Source organism: Camelus ferus, chromosome 11, assembly GCF_009834535.1.
Source record: "Camelus ferus isolate YT-003-E chromosome 11, BCGSAC_Cfer_1.0, whole genome shotgun sequence".
Taxonomy (NCBI): domain Eukaryota; kingdom Metazoa; phylum Chordata; class Mammalia; order Artiodactyla; family Camelidae; genus Camelus; species Camelus ferus.
In genome coordinates, this window is record NC_045706.1 from 28,931,371 (window position 1) to 28,958,316 (window position 26,946).

At 36.1% G+C, this 26,946-nt stretch overlaps 1 protein-coding gene and 1 long non-coding RNA gene across 2 annotated transcripts in view; one reads left to right on the forward strand and one right to left on the reverse strand.

Annotated features, from left to right (window-relative positions):
- ZNF518A (zinc finger protein 518A) overlaps positions 1 to 24,746 on the reverse strand; it is an 80,867-nt gene extending 56,121 nt beyond the window's left edge. The window contains exons 1-3 of the mRNA XM_032491199.1: positions 24,689 to 24,746; positions 22,864 to 23,043; positions 22,031 to 22,123 (exon numbers count right to left, since the gene is read on the reverse strand). The gene's annotated coding sequence lies outside the window, so the exon portion shown is untranslated. The remainder of the gene's footprint in view (positions 1 to 22,030; positions 22,124 to 22,863; positions 23,044 to 24,688) is intronic.
- Positions 24,747 to 24,820: 74 nt separating this feature from the next.
- On the forward strand, positions 24,821 to 26,489 carry LOC116667100. Its single transcript, XR_004323860.1, has 2 exons — positions 24,821 to 25,049; positions 25,758 to 26,489. It is a non-coding gene; the product is annotated as an uncharacterized LOC116667100 (long non-coding RNA).
- Positions 26,490 to 26,946: the final 457 nt, after the last annotated feature.

Below are 26,946 nucleotides of genomic sequence, written 5' to 3' on the forward strand. Positions count from 1 at the left end.
AAAACTTCAAGGTGGTGAGGCAACCCTGGAGAGCTATGATAGAAAAGGATTTAAGAATATAATTCAACAATAGGAAGAGCATAATTTGTTCAAGAGGAAAGAATTAAATGCAAAGGCGGAGGAAAAGCTCTATTTTAAAACTTTATAGGTATATATGGAAAGATATCACTTGGAAGCTGAAAACACAGAGGAAAGCATGTGGATGAATATAAAGGTACACAGAAACACAGCTAGAATTGCTATCAGAATAGATTCAGAAAGCCTTAGACAGATGGAGGAGATAAATATAGTATCATAATATAAATTACAACAGTGGCCCAGAGTTCAATAATCATTTTGGAATGCCTGCTAAGTGCCAGAGGGTACAGAGACCTGCCCTTACTTTCAGACACAAGGTTTATCAGTGTTGAATAGAGGGACCATACAACTCAGTTTGCCCTGGAAAGCACTGATTTATACCTGCTCTCCCTAGCTCTCACTCTCAGTCAAAAGTGTCCTAGATTGTTCTAAAATTATATGGTCACTATGAGTGTGTATATGTCCATGAATGACTGAAAAATTGTGCTGAACACTGGAATTTGACACAACATTGTAAAATGATTATAAATCAATAAAAAAATGTTTAAAAAAAAGAAAAATTATATGGTCACTAGTGATAAAGTGAAAGTGCTGGAAATCTTATCTGTTAAGAGCAAATAATATCAGAAGTGTCTGACCTGCCTTGCTCTTGCTCAGAGAAACTAACCAATTCTTTAAGAGGAAGGAAGAAAAAAGAAACAAGAATCATTAGAGTGAATTAGGGCTAATCAACAAAAAGGAAATAGTTGCTCATGATGTGATTGGATGAATGGATTGGCAACAGTGATCAGCAGTGGCTTTGTGGTACCTGTTCTCTCAGCTCCAGGGTTCTTTCACTCATCTCTCCTTAAACTCACACACCAAAGGACACACACTGAAGGACACACACTAACTAGGGCCTAGTTTTCAACCTGACCTAAATACATATTACCCGAAAGAGGAGAACAAGCTCCCAAGACACATGAAAAGAAAAATTCACAAAAAGATATAAAAACCAAAAAACATATACTATCTGAAGAAGAATTATTAGAACAGACAAAGAATTTAAAATAAACATGCTAAATATACCTAAAGAGAAGGGAGATAGTATAGAAAGCAAGAACATGAAATCATTGAAAAAATGTAGAAATATTAAAAGATGGAAGCAAAATTTTCTGTCTTATTTTATCATGGAGAAAAATCTGTTCCAATAAACTTCTTATATTTTATTGGCCAGGACTGAGTAACATACTTGCCTCTAGAACAAAGGAAGTGGCAAAGGAAAACAAAATTGTTGTGACTGATTTAAATCCATCATGAATCACCTGGATTGGGCAAATTGCCACCTGAGCAAAAAAACAGTAGTTAACTAGCAAGGAGGAAGGATAAATAACTTTTGGTTGGCAATTAAAGATGTTTGGCATCTGCTAATATCAAAATGAGAGAGAGAGGAAACCTAGCACTATGGAAAAACAAAAGAGTACCTATGAAGTGTCTTAGCAATTCACAGGAAATACAGAAGAACATATTAAACTGAACCATGGGGATAAAAGCAGCTATGAACTTTGGAAAACTGCACAGAACAAATGACTTGTTTTCTCAACCAAACAACCTGCAAGAAAAAAAAGAGAGAGATTGAAGAGAAATCTATAGAATAAAAGGGACCTTAAAATGCATTTCAATGAATCACTATATGTGGAAGTTAGTAATTTAGATCCTGATTTAAGCAACAGGCAAAACACACTTAGGAGATGTATGAGACAATTGGATACTTGAAGACTGAAAATATTTGATGACATTAAGAAGAGTCATGTTAATTTTTTAGGTGTAATGTATATATTATTATATTTTTTAATTTATCATTTAAAGATACATGCTGAAATATTTAGAGGTGAAACTGATAATGTGTCCAAGATTTACTTCAAAATAAAGAGGCAGAGGTATAGGTGAGGGTATGGATGAAATAAGATTGGCTTTGAATTGATCATTGTTGGCCCCAGAAGATGGGTATAGAAGGAACTGTTATAAAATTCTGCCTACTTTTTGTATATGCATTGCATTTTTACATTTTACACAGTAAAATATTTTTTAAGTTGGTACAAAGGGAAAGAAGGGAAGCTGAAGGGGACTCTATAGTCAAGCCATTTTTCATTTCATTGATTTCCTAACAGTGGAGGAAACCTGAAGGGAAGATGACACCACAGCAGAAAAGGAAGACATTATCTTGAGAGTCAGTTTTGCATTTACTGGATGAATCAACTGAGTAAATGCAACTGAGAGTGAGAAACATCTCCAAAGACCATAGGTCTTCACTTTAATTGATCCTATCACCATTATAGCCAACATTTCTCAAAACCAAGAAACCAGAGATGGGCAAAAGGAACTGGTCCTTAGGTCAAAGGGAACAGATACAGTGGATTTAAACGAGAAAAAAAAAAAATGCCCATTTGTAGACTAAAATTACACCACTGCCTTTTTACACTATCCCGCTTGTGAAATGGAAGAAACCAAGGAAAATGCTCATAGAGATTGACATTTAGGGTCTTTCAATAAAACTCTAGGACTCCACAATAAAGCCCACCATATCAATGTTTCAATCAAATAAGCAATCCAATCCATGTTTAAGTGCCTCACCGTTAAATATGAACTTTAGGGACTCAAGGATAGGCAGAAATTTAAGAAAAGCCTCCAAAAATATAGATTGTTTTTTGTAAAAAGAAATATCAGAAACAGAAGAAGTAACTGCGGAGAAAGAGTCAATGCAGCAAGCATAAGAAAGCAAAACAAAAGCACTATAATATCCCCAGACAGATAAGAAAACATATTGTATCTACAAAAGAAGAGCAAAAATACTATGAAAAAGCACTGAGGTCAAGAAAGCACTCCTGAAAATTAAAAGTATGCTCTTAAATATTTAATAAATAGTTTTAAAGGTAAACTTGTAAAAAAAAAAAAAGTCTCCCCAAAATAGGAAAAAATTCAGAATTAAAAAATAGAGACATAAAAAAATTTAAATCTCACATCCAATTAAGAGTTCCAGAAAATAAGAAAAGAAAAATGAGAAGAAATTAAGTAAAAACTATAAGAAAATGTCCCAGAACTGAAGGACATTAATTTCCATACTGAAATTACTCTCTGAATGCCCATCAAAATGACTATACCAAGATATATCATTGTAAAATTCAGAACATCAAGATATAAAAAGTCTAAAATCTTTCGAAGAGAAAAAATAGGTCACATGCAAAAGACTGTGAATAAAATAGAATTAGATTTCTCAAAGATAATACAAATGGCCAGACAAAAATGAAGTAATACTTTCAAATTTAAGTACTTCCAAAAATTTTTTTCCAACATAGGGTTCTACAACAACATAAGGTTCTATCAATTAAACATGAGAGTAAAATCAAGACATTTTCACAAAGGGAAGTTCTCCAAAATTTACCTCTCTTGCACTCCTTCCCAAACAGGTAAAAATGCTTCAGTGAAATAAGGGAGTAAACCAAGAAAGAGGAAGACACGGAAACCAGGGCATAAGAGATATAAGTCAGGAGAAAGAACAAGAAAATCCTAGTGTAATAGTAAAAGAAAGTCCCAGGAACCAAACAAAATCATCCACTGTCTCTATGGGGGAACTGTAATAGCCTCAATTTACCCTGGAACAGAAGGCCTGTAATCTATAATATGAAATCTTATTCAATCCCACAGGGCTAGAATAGGCTGAAAAAGATGGGTTCAGAAATAACTAGACAGGGAAGAGTGGGCAAAGAGAAAGAGAGAGAGAACAGAAACAAAAAATGAACTTCCCACTGAAGTAAATTCCAAACCCCATAAAATAATTTAACGCTATGAACGTAGCCTAGAAGATTAAACTTCAGAACATAAATTCACTCTGGAAGAAAATGAACTGCCTCACAAAAGTAAATGAAGAAATGATGTGACTAAAAAGAACAGGCAAAGAATTATGAGGCAGGAAGAAATGAAACACAAATAGACTGATACGTAAAAGGAATCAATTTAAACTACAATTAGAAAATCCTGAAATAGCCATTGAAATAACATGATACCAACTGGATAAGGTCTACAGTGGCTACAATAGAAAAGAGAATAAATGTGAAGATATCCCCGAGGAGTTTACCCCAAAATGTACTAAAGGGAGATATACATATTAAAACATATGAAAGAGTGGTTAATAGAACTGGGGAATAAATTGAGTGTCTCTTAACATACATCTGTTAGAGAAGTACCAAAAATATGCAAGTGTGTTAATGGTGGAAAAGCAGCATTTGAAAAGATAAAAGCTGAGCATTTTTCTGAATTGAAGAAATACAAATCTTTCAGTTTAAAATGTACTACAAACCCTCAGTAAGATAAATAAAAACATATCTGGACACACCATAGTGAAATTTTAAAATATCAAAAGTAAAGAGAAAATCGCTTAAAATTTTGAGTGAGAAAAGACAGATTAAATACAAATGAATGACAGCCTAAAGACAGACTTTTCAATACTGTAGTAATGCCATAGACAATGGCATGATTTTTTGAAATGTTAAGAGATAGTGACTGTCAACCTAAGATTTCATGTCTAGCTAAACCATTATAATGAGGGTAAAATAAAGATATCTGTCATTATATGAAGACTAAGTAAATTTATTCCCCACATATCCTCCCTAAAAATACTATTAGAAGAATGAGTATTAGCCAAAAGGCAAGTAAACATAAAGGGAAGGTATGAGATTTAACAAAAATGGTGAGTTCTGAAACTTACAATATATTTCTGCAAATTAATGAACTCTTCAAAAAAATCTTATCTTTGCAAAAAGTTGAAAGTGAAATTCTACACAACAACTACAAGATTGGTTTTTAATGCATAAAGGTCATGTATTCAGAAGAAAGAAATATTGAGTAATTACAAATATTGTCAGAAAAAATATATACTATGTATGCACATTAAAAATTAAGGGTTACTATTAAAAGAATAAAATATATTCCATAGTTTCCAAACCAGAAGGTGAGTCAAAAGGCAGTAAATTTTTTTCAATCCAATATAATGAAGGAAAAAATAAGAATACAATGATAAAATGTGGTAAATAGAAAATATAAGTCCTGTGGTAAAAAATAAGTCTAAATATATCAATAATCATTTCAATAATCATATTGAAAGAGAGATTCTCAGAATACATCACAAAAACAAGTTCCATCTCTATTCTGGGACAAGAGAAAATCTAAAATAAAACAATGAAGTTTGAAAGTAAAGGATAGAAAGATAAATCAAGGAAATGAGAAACTCAAGGAAGATAGGTTTAAAATATTAATATGAGTCCAAAATACGATTTAAAGACAGAGTTGTAATAGGGATTTAAAAGTCATTATATAGTAATAATAAAAGGAGCAATCAACCAAGAAGTATCACAATCCTGAATTTATACATAACAACTTACAATTGGAATTTTAAAAGCAAAACACAAAAGAAAAAATTTGAGAAATCCACATCGTAGAGAAAGATTTTACTACTCCTCTACCAGAAACTGATAGTGCAAGCAGAAAAAAAACTAGTAGGGATGTAGATTTCAACAATAAGACCATCAAGCTTGAGATAATTTATATATATTCCTGCACTTAAAAAACTAAGAATAGACAAACTGACTACAAAACTTGAACACAATTTAAGAATAAAGAAAGTCCTAACACATTTCCTAGAATCAATACTATAGAACCTAATGATTCTAAAACCAGGATAAAATAACAATATAAATAGAGTTGAATTTCACTTCACATACTATTGAAATATGGATATCAGGACAGCTGTTTTCTTTAAAATTTTCAAGATTGATGAAATTTTTTAAATAGGAAAACTAAATATTAAATACACTCCAAATACAATAACCTAAAAACATGTTATAAAATAGCACACAAAAGTTTTTTTAAAATACAATTAAACTTGTCTATCATTCGAATACAAATAGAGTGATAACTAAAACTAAGCTATTGAAAATTACCTAAGCATTACTTCAAACTGGATAAAATTTAATTTAGAATAAAAAAATAGAAAATGAGGTAACATTTAATAATTTTTAGAACATGAAATTATACTAGGATGGGAAAACGGTGAAAAGGTAGTTATAAGTCATGTCAAATCTTTCCTTGTCTCCTTCATTGTCAAATAATTCCATCTCTATTTGATGACTCTGAGTCTGCAATTTTTATTGTATGTAAACTATTATAGTCTTGCTTTAAAGAAAACATTTCCAATACATTTTAATATTCTTTAATTTCATTTCATGGAAATGAGATTCCACAGAAAGTCACCTGTATCCATTTCAATGCTCCTCTATTCATGTTCCAGTTGTTAGGAAAGTCTTTGATCTGGAGTCATAAATAATCTTAAAATAGAAAGTTTGCTGCGTTGATTGCCATTTTCTTCCCCCTTCTTGAGGAAAATAGAGATTCAACATTTTAATGCAACATATATGTGCATACACCTATCTGGAAAGAGGTGATGTATGCAGTCAGTGTTTTCACTGTAAACCTCATAGTCACATTTGTTGTAAGAGTTGTATTTTGATAGAAACATAGTTCAATGGCCAGCTTTTCTAGAAGAAACACCGAAGTTTTCATAAATGTAATATTGAATCTGACTTCAGAGAAAATACATTGCAGAATTTACTTTAATGCCTTCTGAATTTTTTTTGTAGATATGTGTAGAGAAGCATCTCCCAGTACCAAGTCCTGAAAAATTTTGCCTAAAATTTCAAAAATATTTTAAATTGAAAAAAAAAAAAAAAGCATTGCTGATCTGATAGAGAAGTAAGAAACTCAACTGGAGACCAGAGAAAAAAATCACTCACAGGGATAAACAGTACCAGAGCCAGCAATTGTCCTCACTGCATCTGCCATAACATGACTATCAAGAACTGGTGTTTTCATATAGTTATTGTCCTAGGAAGAGTGAGTAGTGGAAAATTCAAAAGTGTACAGTGCAATGAAATTTCTCAAAGTGAATGCATGTAATCACCACAGAGGTTAAAAAAAATTGCCAACAGCTCAAGAAGCCACTCTCATGCCTCCTCCCAATATTATACACTCTCCTCTTTCCGGAGGTAATCACTTTCCTGACTTCACCATAAATTAGTTCAGTCTGTCCTTTTAACTTTATATAAATGAAATTACACAGTGTGATTGTGTGCTTCTGTGTATTTATTCATTCATCCATTTTTTGGTGTAGCAATAGATAATTATTTTTAAATTGCTGTGAACTGTTACATTGTATAAGTATACCATGATGTTATTTATCCTTTCTATTGTTGATGGACAATTGGACAGCTTCCAATCTGAGGTAATCATTAATAATGCTGCTATGAACATTCTAAACATGTCTTTTGTTGCATATGTGCACACATTTATGTTGGATATATATCTAGAAATGAACCTGGTAGATCATATGATTATGAATATTCATTTTCAGCATATATTGTCAAATCATCAGTAAAGTGACTATACTAATTTGCATTCTGACCAGCAACATATGAGAGAAATAATGGTTCCACATGCACACAAATACTTGACATTGTGGTTATATATGTATTCTACTACTTAATAAAGAAGTTGAGCATTTTCTATACACTTATTGGCTAGTTGGATTCTCTTTTGTGTGATGTCTAAATTCTTAACCACCTTTATCTGTTTGGTTGTGTATCTTGTTGATTTATAGGAGTTCTTTGGATACAGTATTCTAGATATGAGTTCTTTGTAGGGTAAATGTGTTGTTAATAATATTCTTCCTTTTGTGGCTTGCGTTTTCAATCCATTGTTTTCCAGCTTTATTGAGGTACAATTGGTGTATCAAACAAACCTTCAAATAATTAATGTATACAATTTGGTGAGTTTGGACATATGTATATGTATGCATTTACCATCATCACATCCAAAGAAAGAAACATATCCATCACCTCCAAAGATTTCTTTGTGTCCTTTTGTAGTTTGTTTTGTTTTAACACTTAACATGAGATCTGCCCTCTTAACAAATTTTTAAGTGCACAATAACACAGTGTTAGCTACAGGCACTATGTTGTACAGCAGATCTCTGGAACTTAGTAATCCTATATAACTGTAAACTTATACCCACTGAGCAACAACTCTCCATCTCTCTCACTCCCCCATCCCCTGGTAACTACCATTCTACTATCTACCTCTATATGTTTGACTATTTTAGATGCCTCATGTAAGAGGAAGCATGCATGTAGTAATTAAATTCCTTAGCATAATATCTCCCAGGTCCAGCCATGTTATCACAAATGATAGGATTTCCTTTAATGATATATTTTGATAAATAAAACTTTTAAATTTATTAGTATTTTATTTTAGTTCTTTTTATATTAAGAATTATGTTCCCACACCAAGAAGGAAGATTTTTTCATATATCACCTTCTAGAAGTGTTATTGTTTACTTTTCACATTTAGAAGGTGTTCCTTCATTTGTTTGCCATAGAGATAGCCAATTTGCCCAACATTATTTATTGAAAAGACAGTCCTTCCATTACTGTTCTACAGAACCACTCTTTTCATAAATCAAATGTCTACATGAATGTGGTCTATTTCTAGACTCTTCTGGCCAATTGTTCTATTTCTCTATACTTGAATCAGTCGAACACTGTCTTAATTACTGTAACTTTACATAAGACTTGATATATGATGAGAAATTCCTCCCGCATTTTTCTTATTCTTTCAAATTGTTGTGGATACTTCTGGCTGTTTGTGAACTTAAAACGACTGTCTTACTATTTTGTTGTTGTTTGTTTGTTTGTTCTACCTTTTATGTGGTATTTCTTCATTTCTTTCTTTCTTTCTTTTTTTGATTGATTGGTTGTTTTATTATTTCTTTCTGTCTTTTATCAGTTTGTTAGTTATTCATTCTTTACTCCTCTGAAAGTGCTTTACCCATAGCCTCTCTTGTTCACCGTCAACTTAATAATGTCCAGTATATATTAGTAGTTCATCCTCTTTCTGGATAATAAAAAAAAGTACTTTAATTTGGTTTAATATCATCTCTCCTCACTTATGTGCTATTGTCATTCATGGATGTTAATTCGCTGACCCCTCAGACATAACTGATTCAGATTTAGTTGCTTTCATAATATGCTTCATCTCCGAGCTTCTATATGGAATTCTTTTCCTTCTGCCTAAAAGAAATATCCTTTTTTATTGTCCTTTAGTGTGGCTTTGCTGGTGATGAATTTTTTTCAGTTTTTGTTTGACTGAAGACATATTCATTTTACCTTCACTACTGAAGGATATTTTAACATGGAATTAATTTTAGGTTGGCAGTTATTTTCTTACATCATTTTGAAGATATCTCTAAGTTGTCTCTGACTTCCATTGTTTCTATTGAGAAGCCACAGCTATCAGTCCAAGTTTTGTTCCATTGAAAATGACATGTCTTTTAAAAATCTTTGTAAGAATAATTTTGCTTTACAGGTTTCCCTTTGTCTTGAGCTTCAGCAGGTTGGTTCTTATGTGTTTATACAATTTTCTTTCTTGTATTTATCTTGCTTCTATTTTTTAATGAAAAAACCCTCAGTTTTGGAAATTTTTCACATTTTAGCTATTTATAAATGCATTAAAATATCCAAACTTAGCAGATAAAACCAATAAACATTTAATATTTCATTCAGTTTGTGTGGGTGAGGGATCCTGCTAAGGGAGCAGCTTAGAGCTGTGTGTCTGGCACAGAGCCTCATAGGAGATAGCAGTCAGGTGCCTGTCAGTACTGCAGTCATCTAAAGCCTTGCCTAGGGTTAAAGATCTATTTCCAGGGTGTCTTACTCACATGCCTGGTGAGGAAATAGTGCTGATTATTAGCAGGTGACATCAATGCAGTGTCATGCGAAGCTGTCCATAGAGCTGGTTGAGTGCCCTCCTGGTATGGCAGCTGGCTTTTACCAAAACAAATGATCCAACAGAACACAAGATGAAATCCACATTGTCTTTTATGACATAGTCTCAGAAGTCACACTCCCTCATTTCCACAACATCCTGTAGTTTACAGAGGCCAACAGTATTCAGTGTGGGAGGGACTTACACAAATATGGTAATACTGAGGGACAAGAATCACCAGAGGCCATTTGGTGGTTAGTTACCACATATCAACCACATTTCACCCTCTGTCCTCTTTAAATAAAAAACACAGTCACCCTCAAAATATTCATTGCATTACATCACGAGTTCAAAGTCCAAAACTGTATATCTAGATCAGGTCTAGGTGTGCATGAGTCTCCTTGGGTGTAGGTCCTTAATGAAGTTCCTTAACGGTTGTTTCTCTTGATCCGAAGGCATGTGAACTAAAGAGACAAATTACTGCCCTTTCCACACCAAACATAGGATATTTGGTTACTGGCATAGGACAACTGCTACAAATGCTCTCGTTCAGAAAGGGGGAAACAGGCACAACACGTAGTCCAGAGCAATTCTGAAATCTGACTGGGCAAAGTTTAGAAGTTCCTTGATTGGAACTCATTCTTACCCTTGTATAGAAATGGTTCTCCATATTTCTTGGCTCCACTGTCTGGTCTCTGGGTTCTTTCCTTTGAGTTATTGTGAGATAATAGAAAATTAATATTGGTCTCTGTTCCTGTTTCCTGGCACAGAAATCCTTGTGATTTCCTAAGTAATAAGAACACTAGGAGCATCTCTTGTTCTAAAATTTGTCTGGGTCAAACCCTATCCCTGACACAGGGCTCCTAAAACCTTTGTGAATTCCTAAGTGATAAGAGCACTAGGACCATCTTTTGTTCTGTTGAGGTGACGCTGAGTAGGCTCCTGGATGGGGGGGGGGGGGGGTGTTGGTAACTAGAAACACCAAACCATGATTGGAAGCTTGGAATTTCAGCCCCACCCCTCATCCTCCACAGAGAGGAGAGGAACTAGAAAAGGAGTTAATAATTGATCGTGCCTACATGAGGAACCCTCCATAAAATCCTAATACTATAGGGTTTGAGGAAGCTCCCAGTTTGGCAAATATATCAACGCCAGGAGGGTGACACACCTCACCTCCATAGGGACAGAAGCTCCTATGCTTGGGACTCTCCTGGACCTCACCCTATGTTTCTCTTCATCTGGCTGTTCATCTGTATCCTCAGCATGTCCTTCAATAAATCGGTAAACATAAATAAATGTTTTCCTGAGCTCTGTGAGCTATTCTAGAAAATTAATTGAACCCAAAGATGAGGTCACTGGAAACTCCAATCCACTGACTACCTATTCCAAAGCCAGGCCTCAAAAATCTATATATGTTGCTGCATAACAAATTACCCCAAAACATAGTGGCATAAGACAATCAGCATTTATTACCTCACACAGTTCATGTGGGTGAGGAATCTGGAAGTGGCTTAGGTTGGTGGTTCTGACTCAGGGTCTCTCCTGGGGCTGAATACATATGTCAGCCAGGAATGTAGTTATCTGGAAGTTTACCTGGGCCTGGAAGAACTACTTCCAAGGGAGCTTACTCACATCTGCCCAGTTAGTGAAACTCAGTTCCCTGCCACATGACTGTCTCCATAGAGCTGCCTGAGTGTCTTCATGAGATGGCAGTTAGCTTCCCTGAGAAAGTAATCTGAGAGGACAAGCGAGAAGGTGCAATGTCTTTTATGACTTGGCCTTGGAAGTTCCACAATTTCTTATTGGTTGTACAGATTAGCCCGATACAATGGGGCAGGAAACTATGCATGGCAGGAGAATACCAGGAGGTGAAAATCATTGGGGATATCTTTGAGGCTGAGGATCACTTTTCAGTTTGAGGGAAATCTCAGCCATTATTTTGCCAAATATTGTTTCTGTCCCATTCTCTCCCTTCCATCTTCTGGGAAATTACAAATCTATTAGATGATATTTGACACCTTTTCACTTTATTCACTATGTCTTTTACACTCTACTATACACTTGTACCCTCTTGTCTCTCTGTAGCTCATTCTTGATGTTTTCCTCTGACTTACCTTACAGTTTACTAATTCTTTTCTTCTTTTAGATGACATGTATTTTTATTATTTTATTTTCCTTTATTAGTTTCCTTATTACACAGCTTTTAATTAGTCATTTGCCGCAGAAATTATATTATGTATTCTTAATTTATTAGAGTCTCTCTTAAATTAGTATTTTTACCTCTTCACAATGAAAGAACTTTACACATTTAAGTCCATTTGCTCTCCCAATTTGTCCCACTATTGTCATATATTTGGTTCCATATGTATTTTAAATCCAAGGAATTACTATTATAATCTTACAAAGTCAATATTCACTGTAATATATCCATATATTTACTCTTCTCAGCACTATATATTCCTTTCTGCATTTCTGTACTTCCATCTGGGGCCATTTTTCTTCTCCGATCAGCTCCCTTTAGTATTTCTTTTAGTGAAAATCGACTGGCAGTTCATTCTCTCAGTTCTTTTTTATTTTTTTCTTTCTGTCTGAAAATGTCCCTAGTTTGCTCTGCTTTTGAAGAATATTTTTGCTGATTATAGAATTTTAGCTTTATGAATAATGTCTTTTTACAGCTTAAAGAAGTTGATCTTTTGTCTTCTGTTGGTTCCATTGAAAAGTCATCTGTGGCTCATATTGCTGCTCCTTTGAAAGCAGTATCTCATTTTTCTCAGGTTGCTTTTATTATTTCTTTTGGAGTATGGGGGGAGGGTGGTCTTTGACTATGGTAATCCCAGGTATGACATTCTTTGTAATTATCCTACCTAGGATTCTTAGAGCTTCTTAAATCTGCAATTTGATACCTTATGCCAGTTTTGGAAAACATCTGAGCCAACATGTCCTTAAATATTGTTATTATTCTATTCTTTCCTCCTTTTCTGAGATTTATACATAAGTTAGAACAGTTCACCATATTCTATATATTCATATTCTTTTTTAAATTGAAGTATAGTCAGTTTACAGTGTATCAATTTCTGGTGTACAGCATAATAGTTCAGTCATACATATATACATATATTCATTTTCATAATCTTTTTCATCATAGGTTACTATATATTCATATTCTTGTTATGTATTTTTCATCCTTTTCTCTCTGTGTTTTAATCTTGATGCTTTCTACTCACGTCTTCTAGTTAATTTATCCTCTGTCTTGATGTGTTTAATTTCCTATTAAGCCCATCAACTTAACTTCTTAATTTTAGTTATAATTTTTTTCAGTCCTACACCAGCGTCTTCAAGTGTCAGCTGAAATTCTCCACATTTTCCTCGATTTTATTGATTATATTAATTATTGTTGTATTTAATCCTCTGTCTGGTTAACTCCAATATAGGGATCACCAGTGGGGATAGTCCTACCACTGGTTTTAAATCTGGATTTGGGTAATTTGGACCTTTTTATAGCTTGACTCATAATTTTTACTGTATGCCAGACTTTGTGTATTGAAAATGAAAAGGTTCTGAATGACACTATCTCTTTTCTGAGCCAGTTAGATTTTCTTCTGGCAGACAGGCATGGTACAGTAGGTTTTCTTAATCCAATCTAGGCTTGGTTTTAGGTTTTGTTAAAGATGATTTACTTTTTGCCCTTACTCCTAGAAAGAAAAGATACGGTTTTTCTGTGGTCTCTTCTAAAAGTCCACAGAATTTACATAGTTTCTCCACCTTTGCCGAAGTTTAACTCCATTCTCTGTCTCTCTAGCACTCTGCAGCTGCTGAGTCTCTGCCAAGCTCTTTAGCCTCCAAAATGCTTCTTTATAGTAGACTTCTTGGAATTTCTTCCTCTGTACATAAAGCTTCACAACTGGCAGTTATCTTCAGGGAAGATGGTATGCAGGTTTTTGAACTCACTTTCCTTTGATTCTCTCTGCTGTGGAATTTTGTCCCTCAAGTTCCAGTTGTTTGTCTTCTCAGCCCAGTGAAACTGATTCTTTCTGTTATGAATATGATCCTCTACGCTAAAAATTAACAAATTCCCTCAGGGAAAAAAAGCCAAGAGCACATAAAAACTGACCAGAGATATTTACAAAGTACTAGGTAGAATTTCCAGAAAATTGAAACATATTAATCGAAAATTAAAACTCAAATATTGTATTAAACTGGAAGTGGAAGACAGATCTGAAGATGTCCCCTGAATGCAACACTGTCAGAGAGGTAAGAACAAGGAAAAGAACCAGGATACAAGGAAGAGAGAATTTCAGCAAGGTCTGATCCGAGTTCCAGAAGAAAAGAATGGAGAAAATGCAGGATAGGCAATATATGAAGAAATAACCACTAACATGTCTGTAATCGATGAAAAGACACAGATCTTCAGATTTAGAACATCCAGCAAATACAAAGTAAGGTAAATAGAAAAACAACTATACCCAGAGAAAGTATGGCCAAACTGAAGAAAACACACACATACACACAAAGAAGAAAGAGGAGGGGGAGGATATATTCAACTGATTATTGATAAAGGAGCCAAGGCACTCCAATGGAGAAAGGCAATCTTTCAACAAATGGTTTTGGAACAACTGGACATCCATATAGAAAGGAAGGAAGGAAGCAGACAAAGAGGGAGGGAAAGAGGAAGGAAGGAAGGTAGGAAGGAAGAAAATAAGAAGGAAAGGAGAAAAAGAGAGGGAGGGAGGGACAGAGGGAGGAGAAGAATCTAGACATAGACCTTATACCTTTCACAACTTATAAGTGAAAATGGATCATAGATCTAAATGTAAAGTGCAAAACTATAATAATTCCAGAAGATAATACAGGAAAAAATGTAAGTAACATTGAGTTTGGCAATGACTTTTTAAATATAACATCAGAAGCATGACCCATAAAAGAAAAAAATTGATAAGCTGGACTTCATTAAAATTTGAAACTTCTGCTCTGTGAAATACACTGTTAATACAATGAAAAGACAAGCCACGGTCTGGGAGAAAGCATTTACAAAACTATCTGTCTGATAAAGGACTTCTCCTCAAACAAAGACGCTTGATTTATGGCCCAAGGTAACTCACTACTGTTATCTTGATTCCGATTAGCAAGAAAGGGAGAAGAAGGAAAGGCACATCTCTTCCTTTTAGGGGCCTGGCTTGAGATCTGCACACATCTCTTCTGCTCATGTTTCATTGGCCAGAACTAAGTCACAAGACCTAATTGCTAGAAGGCAGAATCTTTATTTTTGACAGCCCCGTGCTCCACTAAATTTGAGAGTTCTATTACTGTAGAAGGCAAGAATGGATACTTGAGATCATTACTGTTTATTTCTTAATTGAATCTAAGAATATTTTTAAAAAAACTCCCAATTAAATTGTGACAATGCTTTATTGCTTAGAATTTTTATTGTGTACTTACTGAAATAGAAATTTTTGATTTACTTATACATGAACATAATTATATATCACTTTTGGGCAAATATAAAAAGGGACAGGTAAGCAAAATAAATCATCTAAGGTTTGTAAAATTTTTTTCACATTCAGATCTGACTGTTTTCAGTCACTTTAACTCAGAGGCATAATAAATATCTGAATTTTTTTTATCCAGTGTCATCCTCTGTACCATAAAGTGATTGTGATGCAGCATTTCTTTAGGAAATGCTTTATATTACCTCCAGGATATTATTACACACAGCTGACACCCATTCTGCAGGTTTCAGTGCTGGCTATGACTAAAAGAAATTACTAAACTGGCACTGACAAACTGCACAGCTATGGGTCTAACTAAAAAGTAGGGTTCTATAAGTGTAGAAGAAGAGGGAAATGGATATCAAAGGACAATTAGGAGTCTCAGGAACATAGTCACCATTCCCATATCATACCTACAAGGTAAATGAAACCCAGAGAATGGACTAATTTGCCCAACGACACAAAATTACTAAGTCATGGAGCCAGAATCATGTTCAGGTGGATTCAGATTTACAAAACTCCAAAGCACAAATCCAGAATTTACAAGGCCTTTAGGAAATTGGCATATTCATATCCTGTTTGTGGGAGTATAAGTCACCACAACATTTTAGGAAGTGGTGATTTAGCGGTATCTGTCAAAATTTTAGATGAGCTTCTCTTTAAATCCAACAGTTCTTCCAGGAACTTAGTCTATAGAAATCAGCACAAATGTGCAAAGATACACATTTAGGATCTACACAAGTAATATTTACAGGCTTTAAATTAGAAACTAGTGTTGCAAATAAGGGCATGGGTAGGGTGGTCTGGGGACGGCGGCAGGTACATTGAAATTCCTGAGCCAGCAGTAGCAATATTGTCTTTGGTGCAAGCCACAGTGTCTATCACCAGCTGTCACAGCAGTGATGTCGCACTAGACCAGCTCCGTGGTGGGATTTCGGGGGTTTGTCTTAGTGAATAAGTCTCCAAAATGGGTTCTCTGGTAATCCCAAAGATTCTGTCTTTGGGCTGCCAAATATTTTTCAGTAAATTCCTTTTCTCCTTAAACTGTTACACTGGTTTCTTCTGGTTGCAACTAAGAACTGTAACTGATACACTGGCCTCATTTCTTTTCCTCTAAAGTACCAAGTTGTTACTGCCTTAGGATCTTTGGTCCTGGTGTTCCCTTTGCTATGATCTCACAGGGCTGTTTCCTTTGTATCACTCAGGATTTGGGTGTCACCTGTGGAAAATACAGCCCAGATACCCCAATCTCAAGAAGTTCTACACCCACACTTTTCACTCTCTTTCAAATCTCCATGTTTTATTGTCTTCACAAAACTTTTCACAAGATAAAATTATTTAGCTCACACTTACTTGTTTTCTTGTTTATTTCTTCCCCTCCCACAAATAGAAACTCCAGAAATTACCTTGCCTGGAAAAGTGTCTGGCACTTAGTGTGGGCACAATAGTTTTTGCTGAATTAGTAAATGAATGGAAGAATTTTATATCTTTATTTTGTAACATCATGAAATTGGGAATATCCTTTGAGTATCCATAAATAGAAAATTGGCTAAAGAAACTGTGGCACAGCTATAAAAAGAATATTGTGTACCTTTTAAACAGATGAAGTACATTGTAAATATCTTAATATTTAAAGAATTCCACAATAGATTGCTGAGTAAAATAGCAAAATGTAAATGAAAGTAAGTTATAAGGTTATATGATTTCATATGTGTAACATGCCTAGAAAAAATATGGGAAGATATTAAGCAAATATGTTGAGTACTTAACTCAGTATAATGGGAATACTAAGGTGGAAAGAGAAATCTCCCACTTCCTGCATAACAGTTTTTTGGGGTTTTTCTTCAACAATCATGTATGCATTAAGTTTTCTTTTAATTTCAAACAAACAAACTAGTTTGAAAAAGATAAATTAATTGGAAAAATATCAAGGTATGATATCCTTTGTAATGAACAGAAGAGTAAATACATAACTACTGAAAAGGCAGGAATATTACTGGGTATCAGAAACTCCTAGAATCAGAGATATAAAAATTCTTAGATCTCTTTCTATCAATCTCTTATCTTTGCATGTGAGCTTCACTCTATCTCACTGCTGTGCTTCTGCTGCCCAAATCTAGAACTGGTAATGGTAGCTAAGCACTAGAGGAGGCTACCCACTTCGGCCTCATCAAAGACTTCATCGAACCATCCACAGAGCCTGTGTACTTAGCTGTTTGTCATAGGTGGAGGAGGAAGTAGTAAGACAGATAGTTTGTAAAAACCCATACAAGTGGCATTCGAATTGGTACTCTGAGTTCTCTTGCTTCAGCAGGATACATTTAGAATAATGTAAATGATTCAAGATTCCAATGGTGGACATCCATGGTGGAAACTTTTATACCGTCATCAGGGTAACTGACTGTCTTTTAGATCACCGATGTCCTTATGTCCATGCAGCCTGCAGCTAACAGCTCATCTTTAAGCCCTGCTGAGAAACCTTCTACAAACTGGGAACTGGTATGTAACTCCAAACAGGGACTGCCAACAGCTGTAGTACTATATCATTTCTCATAAACTTTGGTTAAATCTTAATCACATTTATTTAGATGGTTGTTATCTTTACATAACATCTTTGCCCAAATCAGTCAGTCCCACCAAAATCCATATGGGAGTCTGTTAAAGCTGTTCCTTTCAAAGTGGACTACCTGCTGGTTTGTTTGTTTTATTTCAGTGTCTTAAGGATTACTGCTTTCCCATGTCCCATCCAATGTGGGTTATCAGACAGGTGAGAGGGTTCTGCTCCACACAGATACTTAGGACTTAGGTTCCTTATATCTAATGGCTCCACCTCCCCAAAGGGGCTCAGAGTCCCTCATATTCTCGACATCTGGACTTCAGAAAAAGAAAAGTAGGAAGAATAAAGAAGCCAACACCTACTCTTAATCATCGCAACCTAAAAATGACATACATCACTTCTTATATTCCACTGGTGATGTATGACCCCATGTAGAAACAAGGGAAGCTGGGAAATATAGTCTGGCTGTGTACCCAGGAGGAACAGGAGAAAATGGCTATTGATAGTTGCTATTCATTTCTTACCAGTTGATATTAAAGAGCTTATTGTATTTTTCAGATGCTTATTTCTAAAAGCCATCATTAGCACAAATAATACCATGATTGCACAACTGTTTTAGCAGGTTCACATTCTATATTAATTGAAGCTCCTTTGGTTGCAAATATCAGAAATCCAGTGTAAATAAAAAGGATTTATTTGCTTACATAAGCAAACCTCAGATAGTGGAGGGACAGAGCCAACCTTAGGGACAACTAGAATAATCGGATTTTCCCTCTTCGTTGATGATCTCTGTTTTTCTCTTTGTGCACTGACTTGCTTCTTTAAAACTATATATCCACATGTTAGGAGACATGTCCTAAGTTCCAAACATCTCTCTAATCAGCTCCAGTTCTAGAAATGGTGGAAATAGACTACAATAAGCCCAAGAGTCATTCCCACCATTCAATGTGATTATCTTAACCCTGAGCTTGGGCTCACCAGGTGCTGTCTTGTGCCTACGTGAACTGAGGTAAGCAGAAATGATAACATGCTACTCTGGCAGTAATTAACTTACCAATTCATCACTATAAAGAAGGTCTCAGTTCTCTCCCTGCTGTTACCATGGTAAAGGCAATGATTCGATCAATACTCAAGAAAATTAAAAGTTCTGGCAGAATAGTGAAACCACAGAAGATTTACAATCTTTGTAGTGTTTGGCACCCTTTCAACAGCTATGAAGCAAAAATGGAACTTTTTATTAGAAGGTGAAAAGAAGTACTTGAAACATTCAGCACATTACTGTACTAGGATGCTTTAGAAAAGGTTTCACACAGTCAAAATATATTCTTCATAACAGGGATTGCTAGCAGTTCCCCAATATTTCCATTCCCCTCTGCTTTTGGAGCAGGAGTTAGCAAACTTTTTCTTAAAGGACTAGACAGTAAATATTTTAGGTTTGCTATATGGTTATATGCCCAATGGATCTGTCACAACTACTCTCAACTCTGCTATTATAGCACAATGGCAGCCTCAGACAACACCAAAAGCACAAGCAACAAAAGAAAAAAATAGATAAACTATCATTACCAAAATTACAAACTTTTGTGATTCAAAGGGCACCAAAAAGAAAATTTTAAAAAGCCAGTGGCAGAATAGAAGAAAGTATTTGTAAATTACATTTCTGATAAGGGGCTTATATCTACAATACGATACAATACAAACTATTAAAATTCAACAACAAAATATAAATAACCCAATTTAAAAATGGAGAAAGGATCTGTACAGAAATTTCTCCGAAGAAGATATACAAATGGCCAATAAGCTCATGAAAAGATGCTGAACATCTTCAGTTATTAGGGAAATGCAAACCAAAGCCACAATGAGATACTGGCTTACTTTAAAAAAAAAATGCTACCTTTCTCAGCCTCTCTTGCAGAAGCTTGTGTACAACCTTTGAGAAATGTCTTTAAATGGAAGAGGTGTGCTTTTCTTTGAATTTGCTCATCCTTCCTGTTCACTGGAATGGCCAGAGCGCTAGTAGCCACCTTGGACAATGAAATGACTTTGGAAAATGAAGGCCACACATAGTTGACAACAAGAGAACAGGAGCCTGGAATTCTCACCCCATGAATCATTATACTAACCCCAAACTGATTTCATCCAGATTTCTCGAAAGAAAAAAATAAATAAATCTATGTCATGTTTAAGTACCTTTTATTTTAGAGCCTTCTGTTACTCTATGCTCACAATTGAATCTAGTTCCAACTACTAAAACCTTCTAGGAATTAAAAAAAAAAAGTTAGCTAGGCTTCCTGGAGAGGTTCAAGTGGATGCCATGGACATCCAACACCCAATTCTATGAACACAAACATCCAATTCTCTCTCACGTGTTCACATTTCATTCTTATACTTAATCTTACTCAAAAGGCCAAGAAATGACCACATTTCATTCTTAATGTACTGGCATTTGGATCTAGTCTCACAACTACTTGGGTTCACATGTGTAAGAAAAATATAGGAAGATATATTCTCTGATTAACCAATCCTGTGTAACTATTTTTATGTCAAATTTCATAAATATAAGTGGTACCATACAGAATAGTCCAAGTGTTTGCTAAATCCCTGTTTAGTCCAAGTCCTGATCACCATGTACACACATAGCTTATAGTGGATTTCTCTATGGGTCAGGTAGTGTCAGCATTAGCTTGTGACTTCCTCTGCTCTGCAGGACAGAAGACAACAGTCCTCTGGGTGGGTCTAGCTTTACCTTGACAAGATTAAAAGAGCCCTAAGAGTGGCACTAAGGATCTCCTTATTTAATGTAATGTTTACTTTTGTTCATAAAAAGATACAGATAACACTATAGCATATCTTATCCTTAAGGGTGTGAGGCATGGAACAGACCCACTATTCTTATGATCCCTGTGTTCCAAGTCACACTCTGTTATGAGTTAAATGTTTGTGTCCCCCTAAAATTTATATGTTGAAGCCCCAACCTTCAGTGTAGTTGTATTTGGAGATGAGGCCCCTGAGGAAGTCATTAAGGTTCAATAAGGTCAGAAGAGTGGGGCCCTGATTTGATAGGATTAGTGTCCTTACAAGAAGTGACACCAAAGACATGCTTCTCTCTCTCTTTCTCTACACACACACACCCCGCACACTGAGAAAAGCCCATGTGAGGACACAGCAAGAAGACGACTATCTACAAGGCAGGAAGAGAGTTCTTACCAGAAACAGAATTAGCCAGAACCTTGATCTTGAACCTCTGGCCTCCAGAACTGTGAGAAAATTAATTTTTGTGGTTGCAATCACCCAGTGTTATTCTGTTATGGCAGCCCAAGCAGATTAATACACACTCCAAAAGGACAGTGTGGAAAAGATTCTGCTTCAGTATCATTTCCCATTGTCCTCTGATAAAATCCACTTAAACACTGGCATGGTCATAAGCCGGCTTCACATACTCTGGACCTGCTTGGTATTTAAAACTGACTCTCACTCCCACGGGTGATTTTTTTGGGGTTCTGGGAGGCTCCTCAGCAGGGAGCCTCTGACTGCAACTCCTGTGACATGTAGAATGACCAATCATCCTGAATTGCCTGCAACTAGGGGTTCCTGGGACTCAAGATTTTTGGTACTAAAGCAGGGAACGTTCCAGGCAAACTTGGACAAGTTAGTCACCCTAGATGGGCAATACAGTCTATTCCCCAAGTTACTGCTCCACCTACAGTTCTGGATTTTCTAATAATCCACACCACATAGATTCTCTCTGTTGGAGACCCATCTCTCTTCCAGGCAACCCTCCAGGGAACGAGTCAAAAAGGCTCCAGGCCAGCCCTCTTTCTCTCATGTGGTCCACACACATCTGGCGCATGAGAAACACTCAAACATCATTTGTCCTAATGGCAGTGACAGCTGACCCCAGTATACCAACTCTCCTTTACTCCTCTGCCAAAACTTCTCACTGACCCATTTCTCCTACCCCTAGAATTTGCAAGATGTTAAGTCAGACACCACCATACCTCTCAAAATCCAGGGGACATATATCAAACTCTCTGAGTAGTGCCATTGAAGCCTCACTCACCAGACTCGAAGGGACGTGGGAAAGCATAACAGTGGCTCTCTCCAAAACTCCTCATGAAATCATCTCTTTCAAAATCTTCTTTTAAGCCTGAAACTGGTGAAAAGTTCCAATAATTGAAAAACCAGTTCTTGGATTGTGGTTACCAAATACAGGGAGCAAAACTGATCAAAAGTCCCAGATTCTGCCATATTTGCACCAAAAGCCAAGTTTCCCATGAGCTTTTCCAGCCGATGACAGAGGGCAGCATAGACAAGAAGGTAGGCTCTTTCCTAGGACTCCTCTGATAGCAATTTTGGCTTAAGGATTCCCAACAGCCTTGCTAAATCTTGCTGAGACTGTGTAGAAATCTAAGACACTTCCACCAACATTCTCTCCCTCTCTCTTTCACTCAGTTTAAGATTTGCATTACAGTCTGATGGCTCTCCCAGCCACCCCTGCCTCCCTCCCCAATTTCTCACAAGTGTTTCCTCCAATAAAATTCTTGCACACTTAATTTCATCTTAACAACCACCTCCCAGACTAACATAGACATTTCCTTCAAAAACATGCATCTTGTCAGCACCTCAATTGGATGTTTCATAGTTGTTGCACTGTAAGGCTGCAGGTAAAACTTGCAGTTATAACCAGTTAGGCTATTAATCATGGGATGGATGAATGATATGATAAGAGGGAGCACCAGAGAAAACTATGGGATTTTAGTTTACATTTCCTGTCGCTCAAAGTTTTGTTAAAACATATATCTAATTTGTACGAGTATAAAGGTGAATTTTTGGCCAGAGTTATCATTGTGGGTGCTGAGTATATGCGTGGGGACACTGTATATGTGAATCTACCTTTGGGTGGGCAACTGGGCTTGTGCCAGGACTTGGATGATACAGTTGCTACATGCCACCTTGGAATTCCAAAGTAAGGTCAATGCCAATATCAGCATCTTCCTTTATTCCTCTACTTTTCTTATTTTCCTCTTCTAACGTTCCACCATATTTCTTGTTGTGCCACTGCTTGAGAGGTCACTAAAAAGCAATAGGAGGAAGTGGAATATAGAGAGAGAATAGAGAATAAAGTCTTTACTTTGACAGTCTGAAAAAGATAAATTGCTTAAAGCTATACTCCAAGGCAGAATAAAAATAGGATTCTATACTTGTTCTCCAGAATTCCAAGTACACCAAATACCCCTTCCTCTTTCTTCTTTAGGAAAAAACCTTTTAATTGTAGTATATTTTTATACAAAAGTTCATGAAAAACATCAACTTTTAGTCATTTGCTTCATTTATCCTGTGAGGATTGTTGACCCAAACTGTTTTGTTTTTTTTTTTTTTGCAATTAAACTTTTTTTGTTGTAGTGTAGCTGATTTATGTTTCAGGTGTACAGCAAAGTGATTCAGTTATACATATACAGATACATATACTATATACATATATTTTCAGGTTCTTTTCCATTATAGGTTATTACAAGATGTTGAATATAGTTCCCTGTGCTATACAATAAATCTTTCTTGTTTATCTATTTTATATATAGTACCAAACTGTATTTTGGTTATACCCTGACAGAGAACTCAATATTCTTCCAAACAAACAAGATTCCCCCATGTGACTTGCACTAAGGGCTGTCATTTGTCAAAATGTGACAATATATCTTTGTTTCGTTATAATCGCAGGCAATTAAAAATGTATTATCATGCTCAACTTGTTTGTCTGTATTAAAAAGATATTAGATCAGATATGGAAAATAGAAAGTAGAAGAATGTAAAAGAAATGAAAGGATTCAATGGCCACTCTTAAAATATCGTTGTTAAATTCAATGTATGTTACTGCTTTTTTTCCTATGCATAATTTGTTTTTACAAAAATATGACCTTAGTGGCTTTTCACAGTTTGTTATAGAATAACAAAGCACACTGGTTAATGCAGACATAAGATCAAAGGACTGATTCTCAGTCATATTCTAAAAAAGTGGAAACCAGAAGGAACATAACTGATTTGGTGGAAAGACCGAGAAACAGCTGCCAACCCTTTGTTAAAGTCAGAGACTATTTGATAATGGTGATCTCCAGTTGTCTTAACAGTCCTGAACTTACAGGGGACTGAGAGGAGTTAAAATGCTTCCCAGAGCCAGTGCCGGTTTCCTCAGTTAACCTGCGCTGCTAGAGCAGCGAGAAAAAGCCCTGCATGTGCATAGTCAAGGGTAGAAGACCAAGAGAAATTTCAGGTTATCGGGTTAGCGACAGTGACCCAGGCATATGGTTCGGCCTTGTGTCCACCGTAAAGAGAACAATGGCTGTGGCGTAGCCCCACTTCTCGGGCAGCAAGCTGCTGAGCTGAAGGTGAACAGCCCTCGCACAAGTGGCTTACCAGGACGCCGTGCAGTTTAATTTTTCTAAATGGAAGCACCACGAAGGAGGTTTACAGCAGATTCTGCAGCCAAGCTGGCAGGATTTAGACCAGCTCCACCAAAACTAGCTCCATGTATGATCTTAAACAAGCGACTCGCCCTCTCTGAGCCTTCGTTTCCCTATATATAGAATGGAAATGACAACACTTCTTTCTCCTGGGGCTGTTGTTGAAGAAAGATTAAGTGGTGTGGCAATGCTGGTGTTAAGCACAATGCCTGACGTAAATAAAAAGTGTTACAAAGAGTTGGTTGTCGTAAAGTCCAAACCTTTCCCGCCACCGACAGCTTCCCTACCGCACCCGCTTCAGGAAGCCTCTTCGCTTCAGTCCCGCTAAGCGGAACGCGATTCCTCCGCGCTCGCGTCACTTCCGGGAGACTCTGCGCGCGGCTGCTCGAAGTACCCGGATGCAATTGCAGTGCCTGCCGTCAGTGAGGGACCGCGATGGAGAGCGAGTCAAGAGTTTCCTGGAGAGCGCTTAGAGTCTGGGGCTTCAGGGAGGGCTGTCAGTGGACAAACGATGAGCCTGCTGGGCGGCAGGGTGTCCCGAATTGTGCTAGGAACTGCGCCTCAGCGCTTCCTGTTAACTTATGGCCAAGTTTGCCTAGAGGAACTGGCCCTCTTGGCAGGGTAGGTGTCCGCTTCCTACCCAGAACTTATTTGTGTGCCGGTTTTTTTTTCCCGTCACTTCCCGCTGCCCAGGAGCCGGGTGGGCAGTGTGGCGGCTGTCCTGGGAGGAGGGGGTGGAACGGAGAGAGGCGCGGCGTGCTGAGGACTCCGGGGCGGCCAGGCTGGGGGCGTCCCACTGAGTGCAGCCCCTAACTGCCGACCCCGTTAGAGCCTGGTCCGTAGAGGCCGAGATGCTCCGCCCTGTGGGGCACTCAGCTGGCCGTGGGGCTCTTCCCTGCCGACCCAACCATACTCAACAGCTGACTTTGATCCTTGAAAATGACTACGATGTGTATAATGTAGTATGTGATTGTTGTTTTTTAATCCCAAATACAGGCAAACTAACAGTTTAAAGTTTCAGAATTAATAGGGAAAGTTCTCATGCTGAGGCATGTTGTAGTTTTCTTTTAAGGTTTAAATTTTGATAGCGTGCTAGTGCTTGTGAAATTTTACCAAAAACATTCTTTTAAAATAACTGGTATGAGAAAATAGGCTAATATTTAAATTTTGTAGAAAATTAGTTGAACTTTGCTGCTGCGCGGTTGTCACGATGAAACACGAAGACACCAGACTCGCACCTCATAATAAGGCCTTAATTGCCAGAAGCTTCTGAAAATACAGCAATAATTCTAGGTACAGATGTATTAATTTGAGTTAGTTCTCTTGCAGGCTGTGCTATAGGCTTTGTCATTCTGGTGAAACAGGAACAAATGTGAGTTGATTCATTAACATTCCCTAATAGTTAAAATTACTGTTTATTTTTATTTATTTATTTTAAAACATTTTTTATTGAGTTATAGTCATTTTAAAATTACTTTTTAAATGCTCAACTGTGTCTATTGGATTCAGAATTTCAGTTGAAACCATTTTTATTTGTCTGAAATATGTGATATACTGATAATACATAATACACATACAGAATATTACTGTTTTTAAAGAAACAACTATGGAAACTAATATTTCAAGGAGGTTGATTTACAAATATAACTTATTAAAATTTGGATTTTTTTCCCTTAAATTCAAAATTAGAAGAACTCATCTAAAAAGTCTTTAAAATGAAGAAAAAAGGAAAATGTAGACATTTACCTCTTCTCTAAATAGTCAATTGTTTGAACAGAAAATAAAATGACAGAAAGCACCTAAGATTTGTTTTTACAATTATATACTATGTGCAAAGCACTGAGTTGGTAGTAGATGAGAAGGTGCTTTACGATATATGAAGTAATATATAAAGTAACATACAAATCTTGAAGTTATTAGTCTCACTCTTCCAGCCAAGTCATGTCTCCGTATGGTACATTTTAACCTCCAAAACTTGCGGTTCTTGTATTAGTATTAATATATACAGTTACAATAGTATTTTAAAGAAACCCCAAATAAATGATGTTTATACATTTTAAATACTTTGTCTTGTTTATATGTAACTTGAGATTGAGATTTATATGTAACTTGAGATTGAGTGCATTTGTACACATTAGAGTATTCAGTAATTTGATGGTCATGGATGGGGGGGGTTAGAGTCTTACTTTTTGTGTGGTTTCTTGCAGGTAGGTCTGCTGGGTTCTTGGCACAGTACTATATGGACCTGGACAAAGTATTGTTAAGGTGGAAATTTTTATTATACTAATCAGTTCAAATATTTGACCAGTCTATTTAGTTTTCTGGTATTTCAGTCAAATAACTAGATGTGGGCTTCATATAGTGAGCAATATTTGTAATTGATGATCTCTTTAAATTATTTCCTACCAAATGTAAAGTTTCATCTCAAATAGTTAACTTTTATGGAGCACTTACCAATCTCTGTTAAGTCCTATACATAAATTATCTCACTTAATACTTACAGTAACATCATGAGTTA